The sequence below is a fragment of the Stegodyphus dumicola genome, chromosome 8 (genome assembly GCF_044657685.1).
Source record: "Stegodyphus dumicola isolate Sdum_Otavi_A_Nest chromosome 8, ASM4465768v1".
NCBI classification, from domain to species: domain Eukaryota; kingdom Metazoa; phylum Arthropoda; class Arachnida; order Araneae; family Eresidae; genus Stegodyphus; species Stegodyphus dumicola.
Window position 1 is genome coordinate 92512416 of NC_140775.1, and position 16775 is coordinate 92529190.

General features: G+C 32.5%; 1 long non-coding RNA gene across 1 annotated transcript in view; it reads right to left on the reverse strand.

The window, feature by feature from the left end:
- The window catches only part of LOC118182669 (uncharacterized), a 107354-nt gene that overhangs the window by 6899 nt on the left and 83680 nt on the right, over positions 1 to 16775 (reverse strand). The gene's annotated exons all lie outside the window — the stretch shown is intronic.

The window sequence follows — 16775 nt, forward strand, 5'->3', positions numbered from 1 at the left end:
ATTCAGGAAAATAATCGTTTAGAGATAGGTTCGTAAGTATGCTACCTAAGCGTAAAGAAGCTTTTAAAAACAGAAACTGACACTTTTGTTAGACTTTCTCTACCTAAATGTGAATGAATGAGAAGCAGAGAGTGATACATTTCAGACTGAAACAGAAATTGAAGATGGATTTTGTCCACGAAATTTTAAGATTTTCATTTGACTAGAGTAGTTTGAGGAACTAAAGCCTTAAGCTAAAGCGAAACGGCTGGATATGTATAAAAAGTTACTGTTTGAAGAAAAGATGAGGGAAGACGAAACTTCTCACTTTTCTTTTTAGCTTTGGGAAATCTAAATAAAATAAGATTTCCTCTTTTTTTTTTTGCGGAGAAGAGCAGAAGCTTTAAACCGCCTAGAGGTGAAATTCGAAAGAAGAGGAACATTATACTTGTATAAACAAGAAACAGGAAGAATCGGAGGCAAATGTCGCTTGCATATACAGGAAGGAAATGGAATATTATAAAATCATTAATTCCACTCAAAGTTCTACCATATGAAATGAGAACTGAATTTAAATTATGAGTTCATAAACGAAAGTTGAATGAATATCAAATTAAATTTTTTCAAAACTTTAATAATATATTGGCATACTTTGTTATAAATGGTTACAACACTGAAAATTTGCTTATTTTAATTTAGTATTAAAAGTCTACTCATGTCAAACCTTCTTGTCATTTTATATCTCGTTCTAATTCGCTTCAGAGAGATTAATTGTGATAAATGGAAATTTAATCGTCAAGCGGGTAGAAAAAATCATTACGCTCTGAAACCACATCAGTGCTCCTCGAATATTAATCTGCTTGTTATTTCAAAGCTGGCGTTTAAGATCGAATCTACTATACAGGTACTGAATTCATAATACTTAAAAGTTATCATTAGATTTTCTGAGCGAAAAATGTGAAAAATCAGCTATGCTGTCGCCAGGACTCGAGCCACGAATTTTCTGATTGCCAGGCTAACGTGCTACCAATTGATACGTGCTACACATGAACGTGCTACCACAATAATTGCTTATATTCTTCTCCCAGTTAAAGGGTTTTGGGATAGAGAAGGAGCGAGACCCAGTCCGCCAAATACAAGTGGTGACAAAAAATATAAAATATATAGGTAAATGTATTTGTCATTCTTTCTAGCGCTCACAAATCACTATACAGATATACATGTAAGTTTCAGTTTTAAAGCCTGAAAAACACACATATGCGATATTATCGTTCTGCGATGATTTGTAGGTTCTTTATTTTTTTTACCAGGATATTTTCTATGATGATGTTTTAAAACTGCGATGTTTTGAACCGTTTTGTTTTATACTTCGATGTTTTATACCACGATACTTAGAACTGCAATGGATTCTCCTTACTTTCTTTTCTCTCACGATGTTTTGTATGACGATGTTTTCTTCTTGCGTTACTTTTTCCACGACGTTTTCGCCCACAATGTCTTTGGCAGACACTCCATATTTTAATCGGACACCACAGGACATTTAGATTTTCGAAATGGAAAATATAAAATTTCCATCTCGTTTCATCAGAATGCGATTTATGGATCTTTCGATACTAACAGGACGTGCTACTATTTACAAAACGAATGTACACCCGGGAAAAGCGACAGTTCTTTATAACCAATGCGAAAAGAAGTCCATTATTGGCTGAGTATTAAGTATTATCCAATAATCACTTAATAAGTAGACAGTAGTGTAAATTTTATGAATTTCGGTCTTTTTAGCTTGCAGTCGCTGGTGATGTAGTGAATTTTCAGAATCTACGCCATTTTTAATGTAACTTGTTTTTCTTGCATTCAATATGAAACTTAATTATTTTTAAAAGATAAAAGATTACATGCATGCTGAAAAAGTTATGTTAAGTAAAATAGAACGGAATCTTAGTTTGGGCGAATAAATCACATAAATTTTCTAGATGTCTAATTTGACATTTCATTGCTTTCATACTTAAATTCATTATGAATAAGAATTTTCTTCCAAGAACATAACAGTTCTGTTTATAAATAACATAACAGTTCCGTTTATAAACAAACATAACTTTCTTTCTCTAGTAGAGATTAAAATAAAGGATAAGCCAAAAATGAATTTTTTTTTTTTACTAGATAAGTAAAAGTAAAATATTCTATGTGTCGATGGAAATTCAGTTCTTTGATCCAGTTTTCTTAATGAGTCACTAAGCGCAATCATATCCTCTATAGGAGAACGGAAGAATTAAGAAATTATTCGGAAACTGAATTTATGACCAAAATAAATACTAAAAGACGTGAATTTTGAATAAAACTCCAAGGCTCTCGAAAGCGATTTGATATAGTCTGTCTTTTTTTATTTTCTTTTTTCCCTCCTATTCGAAACAAAAGAGCCTGTATCTGATAGCTTTCGAAATTGACGGAATTTTTTTTTAAATTTCAATTTGCTGGTCTGATGTTGTTCTATTTCCTAATATGAATTTCTACATTGGCATATGTATCACCCAATTATCAGAGTCATTTGCAATCTGAAAATATTTATGTATTTAAAAGTTTTCACACTAAAGCGTAACAAGGTAATTAAATACGTAAATGCAAAATAAACGCGTTGAAAGTTTTTAGGAAAACAAAATTTAAAGGAACATAAATAAAGATGGCGTCGAAAACTTCTTTCTTTCCTAACTGAGAATCATTTCATCATACAGATCAATTAAAGGGCTAGGATGTTTCATGATTATGAGCAGTACTGCTCATTAAATTATTACTTTTTACATGTAAACCGATTCTCAATTTTTTTTGGCTTTCAGGAATAAAAAACATACGAGGCTTGCACACCAGATGGACTCACATCGATGAGTTGAGATTGAGGAGTTGGAAGATGCTCAACAAGGTAATTAAATAGTCCAAATATTATATTTCGATTCTTACTAAATATGCATGTTTCCTTTTGCCGTAAAAGTAAAGAAATGATTTATTACTCATTAATTTGTAGTTTCAAAATTTATTTAAAACAGAAGTGCCATTTTAAATTTGGCAAAGAGACTTCATAGTGAATATGTGACACGGCGACCTCATTCGAAAGTAACTAGTATTTCGAAGAAGAAATGAACAGAGATGCAAGAAAACATATTTTTCTTCTCTAAGAAGACTACTCCCTTATCTTACCGATACTACTACCAAATACATATTGAGGGAATCACCAAATTGGTTAATTTTGTTACGAAATTGAAATACTTTATATATAAAGAAAGAAAGAAAATATTAGATATTTTCTTACTTTGGAAGGAAAATTATTTTTCCTAATGAACATCGATTAATTTATTTATGGATCACTACAATTTGATTTGTTTTCAGCATAGTATATTTTGATATACAATTTTTATTATGCATCTGAAACTCTTAAATATTTTATCACTATCCTATATTTATTTAACCTAATTTTTTCTGTTCCTTTTGCTCAGCTGGTAAGATAGAACTAATCAATGTATAAGTGGCGCCCATGCTGTTAGAAAATATCACTGATGTTGACTTACTGTTTTATGTTAATACAAACATTAAATGTCAACTTTATATTTTGAAATTATCAGATCAGTCAAATTTTAGTATCATCATTATCCTACAATAACTACTGTCATCTAACATTTACTAGTTCAACAGAATATGTAAATTAATTAATAAAAAATTTCTTTGGTTGATCTGTAAAAGTATGAGTGTGATTTTATGATTCCTTTTAATTAACAGATGCATTACCTAAATATTTTTAATTTAGACACATTTGGTTAAAATAATAAATAAATTTGAATAAATTCATGTACTGATTTTTCGCAGAAATATAATAATAATAAAAATTATATTAGTATGTTTAAAAAAAATTATCTATTTATATTCTGTAATCCAGCACGTGAAAACAAAAGCTGCTGTGTACTTCACATGACTTCCTTCTACGGAATATTAAATTATACGCATTTTTTTTTTCTGCATTTCATTTAAAATTATTTCCTCAAATTTCATCAGAGATATGCTTCTCATTTAATTAATTCAGTTCTCACTTCACGGCAAGGCAAAACCAATTAAAAAAAAATCTGATGTGTACATCACATGACTTCCTTGTACGGAATATTAAATTATACGCATTTTTTCTTGCATTTCATTTAAACTTATTGGATTGAATTAACTCTACTTCGTCGATAGCGCATAAACCACAGTACAATAAATGCACTCTTTAAAATTCACTATATTTGTTTACTACAGTGACACACTGGCGCTAAGTTCCCTTAACAGCGTTACATTTCATTCATTTTATAAATTATAAATATATTGCCGAAACTATTACAGAAAAGTGTAATTTTGCCGGCTCAGTGAGAATGAAGCCTAAAAGGCGCATGACGATAAGAGTTTCCTGGCATGGTAATCTCTCTAAGGAGAAACGGAGGCAACGAGAAGAAAGAAGAGGGGCTTTGAAGCCTAAAATCAGAGAAGCGGCCTGACAGATGAATAGGCTAGGATCTGATTGGACTGTTGAAGACGAGAAGAATCAAATTATTACAGCACAGCTGATGTTACAATTAATAATGCAAGTTGAACAATAAAACACAAATAATGCAGAAACAATGTAAAATATGTACACTATATACAATATGTATAAAATTCAGTTCGTGAAGCAGTGTTTAAGAAGTGAAATTGTAATCACCGTCAGTGAGAAGGTGAGCCGCCAGGCTTCTAGTAAGCCTGTCTTCATGCAGGATTTCGTAGTTGAAAATTTGTGAGTAGTTTTCCTAGTCACTAGTGAAAGCTTTGTTGAAAAAATATTCATCTCTTCTTCGTAGCTAACTTTTAAGTCCTTCAAATTTGAGGTCCTTGTGGAGGACAGCTTTCTGACGAGATAATGTGCATTTGAAATATTTCTAAGGAATTTATTTTGTATGATTTGCAATTGGTGAATTTGCCAGTCATTTTATAACTTCAACTTAAAAACATACGCTGGAGCTCTTACACAAAAGTGTAATTTTGAAGGCTCAGTGAGAATGAAGCTTAAAAGGAGCATGATGATAAGAGTTTCCTGGCATGATAATTTCTCTAAGGAGAAACCAAGCAACGAGAAGAAGGAAGAGGGTGGGGGCTTGAAGCCTGAAATAAGAGAAGCGGTCTGACAGATCAATAAGCTTGGATCTGATTGGATCTTTTTATAACTCAGAATGCACAAAATTTATATCATCTGAAGAATTATCCAATCGCTGCTACATTTTCTATTCAAATATTATAAAAAGGATGTATATATTGTAATGTATTTTGCAGTAACGTACAAAACAGACAATCTTCTTAGTAGAGCATAAATTTTATTTCTAGTTCACGGTGATAGACAAATTTTATACAATTCTTAAGTGGCAAAATTTTCATACTACTCCTAGCTGGTAAAATCTTCAGAATTCTAATCTTTTAAAACAATATCTCACGTTGCTCAGTAATGGGTTAATACAAATATGGCGTTGCCACTTCAATAATAATTATATTTATTTATTAAATAACAAGGTATTACAATCTCTCCCCCCTCCAGATAAACTTTAATTTATACTTTTATAAATTAAAGTAAGTTATATTGTTATAAACTTTAATTTATATTTTTATAAATTAAAGTAATTTATATTTTTATATATTAAAGTAATTTATATTTTTATAAACTTTAATTTATATTTTTAATTTATATTTTTATAAATTAAAGTTTAAGGTTTTTTTTTTTTTTCAAAACAACAATAACAGCACAATACAGAATTGAAATACAAGATATAACATGATAACATATACTGAGAAAGAGAGGAAGGAACAAAATATTTTTTTTATCTATATAGAGAAACAAATTATTTAATCAGGCCAGGGAGTACGACTTACTGCGTCTATATTTTTATGGTTTTTACCACTTCGATGAACGACCGTGTAATTGTAGGGTTGTGGTACTAGTGCCCATCTCATAAGTCGTGGATTCAGACTCACATTATTTTTGAGCCAAACTAAGGGATTATGATCGGTTATGATGAAGAATTTAGTATGCCCGTCTAAATAACATTGAAGTTTCTTTACAGCAAATATTATGGCGGCGCATTCCTTCTCTGTGGTAGAGTACTTTTTTCAGTTTCTGTAAACTTCTTACTGAGGTATAATACTGGATGTTCATTGTCTCGTTCATCTTTTTGAGCTAAAATGACACCCATACCAGAGTCCGAAACATCAATTTGCAAAACGAACTCCTTATTGAAATCAGGTGAGTGTAATAGAGGCTTTTGGGGCAGTTTTACTTCTTCAACAACTCGCTCTTGTCTGTTTAGATTCTTAAAAAACTTCTCCTTGACTTGCATCTCAACTCCAGAACTTGGCAATTCATCTAGAACTTTTAACTGAGAATCATTTAATTTTGTCAATTCTTTCTTGTCAGATAGTTTTTGCTCTTTGCGGGATGAACCTTTGTTCTTATCTGTTCCTTGCATTCTCATTGAATATGGCAACTTTGAGTATCCTTTATCATGTTTGTGCCTCTTTGCAAGTTTTCTGACGTGTGCGTAGATTCTGAACGTATTTTTAATTTCTGTTTTAGAAGCACCTTCATGAGTTCTTTTATAAGAAGTTCTTTGATCTGCTGCTAACAAACTGTCAAACACATCTTTACATTTTGTGGAAGAAGGAACTGATGAACTTTTAGAGGAGTAATCACACACGCTATCCATAAAAGGTGAATCACCAGGTGAACAAGGTGAGTCAGCTTTCATATTAATAACTTCAGTTTTCTCATCATTAGATGAACGCTTAGATTGTTTGTCTGATTTCTGTGAAGCATTGACAGGTTTGACTCTTAGAAGGGTGAGTATTGACCAAATTACCCAGAGTTTTAGCCCTATTATTTGTTTGGATCTGCATCAAAGATGAATAGTTCTGCATTTGATCCCTATATCTTTCAGGAATAATAATTAATTCCCTTTCATTTCCATTTTTATCTGTTTTCATTTTCATCAACAATCCGTTTTCTTTTACTTTGAAATCATTTGTCTTGCTGGAATTTTCATTTTTGGCTTCGTTCAGCAATGACGCTAGATCTCTGCTTTGATGCTGAGATTCAATTAATTCCTTTGAATTAACATTAATCACTTTCTTAAGTTCCTTGTCTTCCTCATCCGCTTGAGGTAATATATCTTCATCAGTTTCAATAAACTTCAGTTCTTCTAGTTTCTCCATTTCAATTTCTCTGCTTCGATAATCTTCATGAGATCTTTTTACTTGAGATCGTGTCGAAACCGCATTTATTTTTTCTAAATTTAAGAATGATTTGTTTTTGAACAATTGGGCAGTTTTGTTACCCAATACATATCTGCCTGGATCATTTGTAACAACAGCTGCCTTTGTCTTTATATGACCAAGTTCGCAATTAATTTCAACTTCCGCTAACGGTAGACACACTAAATGGTCATTTAAAAGATATTGTACCCAGACATGTTCTCCAGTCAGTTTTGCGTTATCAATGTATTTTCGAGAACATTGATAACGCAAAAATGTATTTTCGAGAACATTGATAACATCAACAGTGGCTCCTGTGTCTCGAAGAATAGGCATTTGATACCCATTTACTAAACCGTTAATTTTATATGTCTCTAACAAATCATGATTCGAATAGACGGAATTTACCTTTTCATTTGGTTTTAAGCGAGGACACTGAGGCTTAAAATGTTCGTATGATCCACTCGAAACAATGTAGTCGATATCTTTTGTCATATAAATTTTCTTATTTTTTGTTTTGGAACTGATTCCTTTGCTGATGATCTTTCTTGTATTTTGAATCATCCCATCTATCAGAATGCTTAAAATGAGGTGGATGCTCTATTTTTTTCACAAAATTATCATAACGCTGTTTAAATGATCCTTTGTTAATTTTCTTAGTCTGATTGGTAGAAAATTTCGGTTTTATTGTTTTTCTCACATCTTCAAAATTTTCAATTTTCTTAACCATTTCAGTAGGTGAAATGATGGTTGTCCATTGATCCATAAAATGTTCTTTGAAATCAGGAGAAGTACCCTTTTTTATTTGATAAACCAGCATGAGATCTTTTAGCTGTTCAAACGTTTTAATGTTTAATCCGTAAAGCCATCCTTCTAAATAATTCTTTAATTCATAGTAGAAATCATACCAAGTACTTTCAGTAGATTTGTGGTGTTTATTAAATAGTTGTCGAAATTTTTCCGCACTCAATTTAACTCGTTGTAACAGTAAAGCTTTTACATATTCATACTTTTTCGCGTCCTCTTCTGGTTCTCTAGCAATAAGCTGAACAATGTCAGGAGGCAGCAATGAAATAAGTTGAGTCACTTGATTTTCAGCAGGTATATTCATTATTTTAGCTTGACGCTCAAACAACACCAGAAATAAACTTATTTTGTCAGAAGTCTGCCATTATATAGCCATATTTTGAAGCGGGTCATTCAACGGTTATCTCCTGTGTTTCTATAATTTGTGTCCGAGCAAAGAATTGTCAGAACAGAATATTCCTGATCTCCGAAGATAAGATTAACTTTTGGTTTCCTAAAAAAGGTTTTATTGAATTTAAGTATTTCATTTCAGAATTATATTTAGATAGCATAATTTCTGTGTAAAATAACTGATACTAAAAAACGTAGAGTAATTTATAATTGATATTTGTGGTAAAAAAGTATTTAAAAGATTATTATTTAGGCTTTATTGTTATTTGTTTTGAATTTTTTTGTTGATAATTGATATATGTACGCCATCTTGGCATTTATAAAAAAAAAAGAACTGCTAGCTGAGTTTTTGAATTTGTTGCCAAGTAAGCGCGTGGACAATAAGTAGCAAAGTCAAACTGACGTAGTGTGATTTGATTATACTGCAGAATTGGCAAAAAGGCTTTTCTTAGTTCTCGCCATCCAGGCATGTAGTAGATAGTAATGTAATCCCGACGTATTACAGATTGTATATTCTAAAAGTTGAATTGCCAAACTGGCAAAAATTGTTTCTGTTATCGCCAACGAGGCGTGGAGATAGATAGTAAAATCGTCAAACTGACGTGGGTAATTGCCTAACTGGCAAAGGTGTTTATATAGTTATAGCTAACGAGGCTTGTGAATAGTGAGTTAAAAAGTCAACCCGACGTAGTATTATAGTATTTTGTGCCAACCTGGCAAAGTTGTTTAAATAAATCTCTCCAATTGGTTGGTGTGAACTTCGTATTTGAGAAATTAAGTCTCTCCAAAAATTATATATTTTAAATAAAAGTACGAGCTTTTAGATTGTATTTCAAAAGGAAGCCTATTAAAGGTAACTTGTGTCAACATGTCGTTCTTAGCTACGAGTAAAAAACAGGATTTAAAAGTACTAGCAGAAGAGTTAGGTTTAACCGTGAAACCTGAATTTAAGATTGCTCAGTTGTATAAATTGATTACTGAAAGTCCTGGTTATGATGAGGAGTTTACTCGAGAACTACTGGCTGCAATTAGAGAAGAAAGGGAAAGAAAGGAAGAATGCGAAAGAGAAGAAAGAGAAAAAGAACACGAAACAGAAGAAAGAGAAAAGGAACGTGAAAGAGAAGAAAGAGAAAAAGAACGCGAAAGAGAAGAAAGAGAAAAAGAACGCGAAAGAGAAGAAAGAGAAAAAGAACGCCAAAGAGAAGAAAGAGAAAAAGAACGCCAAAGAGAAGAAAGAGAAAAAGAACGCCAAAGAGAAGAAAAAGAACGCGTTTCAACCCTAAAGAAGATGAAATAAGCTTATTTCTGGTGTTATTTGAGCGTCAAGCTAAAATAATGAATACACCTGCTGAGAATCAAGTGACTCAACTTATTTCATTGCTGCCTCTTGACATTGTTCAGCTAATTGCTAGAGAGCCAGAAGAAGACGCGAAAAAGTATGAATATGTAAAACCTTTACTGTTACAACGATTTAAAATTGAGTGCGGAAAAATTTCGACAACTATTTAATAAACACCAAAAATCTACTGAAAGTACTTGGTATGATTTCTACTATGAATTAAAGAATTATTTAGAAAGATGGCTTAACGGATTAAACATTAAATTTTTTGAACAGCTAAAAGATCTCATGCTGGTTGATCAAATAAAAAAGGGTACTTCTCCTGATTTCAAAGAACATTTTATGGATCAACAGACAACCACCATTTCACCTACTGAGATGGTTAAGAAAATTGAAAATTTTGAAGATGTGAGAAAAAAAATAAAACCGAAATTTTCTTCCAGTAAAACTGAGAGATTTAACAAAGGATCATTTAAACCGCGTTATGATAATTTTGTGAAAAAAATAGAGCATCCACCTCATTTTAAGCATTCTGATAGATGGCATGATTCAAAATACTAGAAGGAGCATCGACAAAGGAATCAGTTCCCAAACAAAAACCAAGAAAATTTATATGACAAAAGATATCGACCACGTTGTTTCGAGTGTGGATCATACGAACAGTCATAAGCCTCAGTTTCCTCGCTTAAAACCAAATGAAAAGGTAAATTGCGTATCTTCGAATGATGATTTGTTAGAGACATATACAATTAACGGTTTAGTGAATGGGTATGAAATGCCTATTCTTCGAGACACAGGAGCCACTGTTGATGTTACTTCTCGAAAATATATTGATAACGCAAAAATGACTGGAGAACATGTCTGGGTACAATATCTTTTAAATGACCATTTAGTGTGTCTACCGTTAGCGGAAGTTGAAATTAATTGCGAACTTGGTCATATAAAGACAAAGGCAGCTGTTGTTACAAATGATCCCGGAAGATATATATTGGGTAACAAAACTGCACAATTGTTCAAAAATAAATCATTCTTAAATTTAGAAAAAATAAATGCGGTTTTGACACGATCTCAAGTAAAAAGATCTCATGAAGATGATCGAAGCAGAGAAATTGAAATGGAGAAACTAGAAGAACTGAAGTTTATTGAAACTGATGAAGATATTTTACCTCAAGCTGATGAGGAAGACAATGAACTTAAGAAAGTGATCAATGTTAATTCAAAGGAATTAATTGAATCTCAGCAGCAAAGCAGAGGTCTGGCGTCATTGCTGAACGAAGCTAAAAATGAAAATTCCAGCAAGACAAATGATTTCAAAGTAAAAGAAAACGGATTGTTGGTGAAAAGGAAAATAGATAAAAATGAAATGAAAGGCAATTAATTGTTATTCCTGAAAAATATAGGGATCAAATAAAGTCATTATGTCATGATAGCACATCAGGACATTTAGGCGTCGTCAAAACTAAAGATAGATTAACAAGATACTTTTACTGACCTAATTGCTATAAAGAAATTGAAGAGTATGTTAAAACTTGCGATCCATGTCAAAGAGTGGGAAAATCTAATAATAAAGTCAAAGCACCTTTGACTTTATTACCAATTATTGCAGAAGTATTTTCAAAAATTAATTTTGACGCATGCGGTCCTTTACCAATAACACTGAATGGCAATAGATAGTTAATTACAGCTATTTGTGTAGCTTCAAAATATCCGGATGCTGTACCTGTGCCTAATATTGGCACAACGTCAGTAACTGAAGCCATGTTACAAATATTTAGTAGAATGGGTTTCCCGAAAGAAATACAAACTGATCAAGGTACCTCCTTTATGAGCAATCTAGCCATTGAATTTGTAGAAAAATTTGGAATAAAAGTAACTAGAAGCTCAGTACACCATCCGCAGAGCAACCCTGTTGAAAGATTTCACCGAACAATCCAACGAATTTTAAAAGTTTTATGCATCGAAGCAGCCCCTGTGTGGGAGAAGCAAGTTCCCGCAGCTCTATTTGCTTTAAGAACAATAACGCACGAGAAAACGGGATTTACACCTGCAGAATTAGTATACTGTCGAAATCTTAGAACACCTGTAACATTATTATATGAACAATGGATGAATCCTGAAGACGAAGGAAATAATGTTATTGAATACGTTTTTTAATTGATAAATAGGTTAAAAAGATGCAAAGAGCTGGCTACAGATAAAATGCTGGAAATGCAAACCAAAATAAAAGTGTGGTACGATCGTAAAGCTATCAAAAGGAAATTCTCTGAAGGAGATTTAGTATTAGTTGTATCAACGAATAAACCAAACAGACTAGCATTTGAATGGAAAGGTTCTGGGAAGGTTGAGAAGAAATTATCCGAAACTAATTATGTTGTGAGTTTCGAAGGAAAAAATGACTTTAACCAAGTATACCATGTTAACATGCTAAAACCTTATCATAGGCGAGCAGAATCGGTTAACCTTATGATTACAGAAGATCAATCTGAAATTGATGATATGGAGGAAAATTTCCCAACAATTGACTCTCAACCAACATTGTTCGATTTTGAGGACATTAAAGAAAACAGTTCCTTAAGTGATAAGCTAAATGAACAACAGATTCAAGAATTGCATGATATGCTGCTGAAGTTTTCAAAAATCTTTTCTAATAAACCTGGAAAAAATCATTTAATAACGCAGGATATTCAATTGACAGAAAACACCCCAATCCACTGTAAACCATACAGAATGTCTCCTAGACAAACGGATATATTAAAAACAAAAACCGATAAAATGCTTCTGCATAAAATAATTGAAATAGGAGATTCAGATTACACCTCTCCTATGATTTTAGTAGAAGTAGCAGGGAGGGATCCAAGACCTTGTATTGACTATAGAAAATTGAATAAATTGACTAAAACACAATTCTTCCCTTGGCCTAACATCGAACAACGAGTAGAAACTGTAACAGGCGCAAAATATATAACTCTTTTGGATTTAACAAAGGGATACTGGCAAATACCTTTAACACCTAATGCTCAAAGATTACCCACTTCTGTTACAAGTTTTGGCACATTTAGACCTCTACGGATGCCTTTCGGACTTAAAAATGCACCATTTTCATTTAGTAAAATGATGGCCGAAATCCTTCACGGTTGTGAAAACTTTGCTGTTCCATATTTAGATGACGTGGCAATCTTTTCAAACACCTGGGAAGAACATCTAAGTCACCTGAAAGCCGTTTTGTCCAAAATAAAGGACGCTGGTTTAACTATTAAACCAATAAAATGTAAATTTGCTCAAGAGAGTAAAATATCTAGGACATATTGTAGGTCGTGGTATAAGAATGCCAAGTGAAGTGAAAGTAAAAGCTATTCTTGATTTTCCAGTGCCATCCACAAAAAGTCAAGTCAGAGCATTTTTAGGATTAGCGGAATATTATAATCATTACATTCATATGTTCTCATCTATAGCAGCACCTTTAACAGAAACTTTGAAAGGAAACTTAAAGAAAGGGAAAATAAATTGGACAGAAGAGTGCACAAAAGCATTTGAAGAGCTAAAGGAGAAACTGTCTCAAAGGCCTATACTACATGCACCTGATTTCAATAAGGAGTTTATTTCGCAAACTGATGCTTCAAACTCTGGTATGGGTGACATTTTAGCTCAAAAAGATGAACGAGACAATGAACATCCAGTATTATACCTCAGTAAGAAGTTTACAGAAACTGAAAAAAGTACTCTACCACAGAAAAGAAATTCGCCGCCATAATATTTGCTGTAAAGAAACTTCAATGTTATTTAGACGGCCATACTAAATTCCTCATCATGACCGATCATAATCCCTTAGTAATGTATTGTATTTATTAGGACCGTAACGATTGATTTTATAACTTCTTTTAATTAACAGTTGCATTACCTAAATATTTTTAATTTAGACACATTTGGTTAAAATAATAAATAAATTTGAATAAATTCATATACTGATTTTTCGCAGAAATATAATGCACGCGAAAAAAAAAAAGCTGCTGTGTACTTCACATGACTTCCTTCTACGGAATATTAAATTATACGCATTTTTTCTGCATTTCATTTAAAATTATTTCCTCAAAGTTCATCAGAGATATGCTTCTCATTTAATTAATTCAGTTCTCACTTCGCGGCAAGGCAAAACCAATTTTAAAAAAATCTGATGTGTACATCACATGACTTCCTTGTACGGAATATTAAATTATACGCATTTTTTCTTGCATTTCATTTAAACTTATTGGATTGAATTAACTCTACTTCGTCGATAGCGCATAAACCACAGTACAATAAATGCACTCTTTAAAATTCACTATATTTGTTTACTACAGTGACACCCTGCGGTTAAGTTCCCTTAACAGCGTTACATTTCATTCATTTTATAACTTATAAATATATTGCCGAAACTATTACACAAAGTGTAATTTTGTCGGCTCAGTGAGAATGAAGCTTAAAAGGCGGTAGACGATAAGACTTTCCTGGCATGGTAATCTCTCTAAGGAGAAACGGAGGCAACGAGAAGAAAGAAGAGGGGCTTTGAAGCCTAAAATCAGAGAAGCGGCCTGACAGATGAATAGGCTAGGATCTGATTGGACTGTTGAAGACGAGAAGAATCAAATTATTACAGCACGGCTGATGTTACAATTAATAATGCAAGTTGAACAATAAAACACAAATAATGCAGAAACAATGTAAAATATGTACACTATATACAATATGTATAAAATTCAGTTCGTGAAGCAGTGTTTAAGTATTGAAATTGTAATCACTGTCAGTGAAAAGGTGAGCCGCCAGGGGTCTAGTAAGCCTGTCTTCATGCAGGATTTCGTAGTTGAAAATTTGTAAGTAGTTTTCTTAGTCACTAGTGAAAGCTTTGTTGAAAAAATAATCATCTCTTCTTCGTAGCTAACTTTTAAGTTCTTCAAATTTGAGGTCCTTGTGGAGGACAGCTTTCTGACGAGATAATGTGCATTTGTAATAATTCTAAGGAATTTATTTTGTATGATTTGCAATTGGTGAATTTGCCAGTCATTTTATAAACTTCAACTTAAAAACAAACGCCGGAGCTCTTACACAAAAGTGTAATTTTGCCGGCTCAGTGAGAATGAAGCTTAAAAGGCGCATGATGATAAGAGTTTCCTGGCATGGTAATCTTTCTAAGGAGAAACAAGGCAACGAGAAGAAGGAAGGGTGGGGGCTTGAAGCCTGAAATCAGAGAAGCGGTCTGACAGATCAATAAGCTAGGATCTGATTGGATCTTTTTATAACTCAGAATGCACAAAATTTATATCATGTGAAGAATTATCTAATCGCTGCTACATGTTCTATTCAAATATTATAAAAAGGATGTATATATATATATATATATATACATATATATACATATAAAGCTTTTCACAGGCGATTCAGTATTTTTCATTTAATAAATTCAGTCCTCACTTCGCCACAAGGCTAATCTACATAAAAACTCAAAATATGCATATTAAAAATTTTGAAGTAAATTTTAAACACTTATTTCCCCGAAAAATTCCAGAATGGATTAAGCGTGATTTAATTCGTAATAATAAAAAATGGCGTTATCTTTGTTGTTGCGAAGCTTAGTTTCTCTAGATTGGCAACAAATCCGCTATTCTGCCAAGTTTCAAATGTAAACAAACATGGTCACCATGGCAAAAATAATTAGGCTTAGCCGCACTTAAACAACTTGATAATTCTAAAAATATTACATGCAGATTTACTAAAGATATAAAAACCTTAACCGAAAGGTAAGAACAACATAATTCAATCATTTTTAAAGCAAAAAATGTACAATTTACAAACATATAAGAATAAAGAACCTATGATCATTGAGCCGCGTAATAGAGGGACTATATATATTTATATACTTTTGGTGCGGCCGATTGCAACCAAAATACGAAGTGCACATCTACATGTTATAGCAGTCCTATATACAAAATTTCAACGTTCTGAGGCCACTCGTTTTTGAGTTATGCGAGATACGGGCGTACGTACGTGCTCACAGACGCTACGAAAAAGTCTCTTTAGAATTCATTTTAAATTAGTTTTCTGGGGGTAGGGAAAAGTTCTTTATTCTGTCCATACTTACAGATGTCACGCAAAAACATCGTTAAATTGCATTCGATAGTGGTCAAAATGAATATTTTCGTTGAAATATGGTACCCGGAATTTTTCGTGATTACAATACTTCCTTTACCTCGTACAAGGAAGTTAAGACATTGAATCGTGTTTATGAGTTTGTGCTAAAGAAGTTTTAGAGAAAACTGTATTAATTCTGAGTAACATGAAAGAAGAAATGATAAGTTTTCATCTTCATCAAAAATGAAGTCATGCCAACAATTACTTACTAGCACTGTTAAGCAATCTGAAACAGCAAGTAAGAGCTTCTACCTGAAACCGATTGGAAAAATGTTGCATTGGCAACCAACTCTGAAATGCATGCCAGAGCCTGTTTTGGATTGCATTTAAAAATTTTACGCATTTCAAAAAGGCATTAGCATAGAGGTTTAAAATAATACATACCACAGCCTCTATTTCTGAAAAAGTGAAAGTAACTCTGATAAACGAAAAACATTTAGAAATCCTAGCAGTTTTCTTAGATGAAGTTTAAATTACGTAACCAGATTAAGGAACTAAACTGTAATCTAGCCAATTATAAAAAGATTTAATTTGATTTATGAATTCAAATTGATTCTGAAAGGAAGTGATTATCCGAAAGACAAAATTAAAGGGTGCTGACTTTATTAAATGAACATAGCTGTAAATCTACGAGGAATTATCGTATTCTCCCAGTTTGCATACTGTCTTAGTTTACCGTTTTAGGAATTTCTACTTCCTCCAAATAACTTGAGAGCTTTTTAAAGTACTTTACAATTTTAAATTTAACACTGTTAGGGTTTCGTAAACGTTTCTGCTTTAGTGACGTATTAAACCTGTTTTCCATATTTTGAAA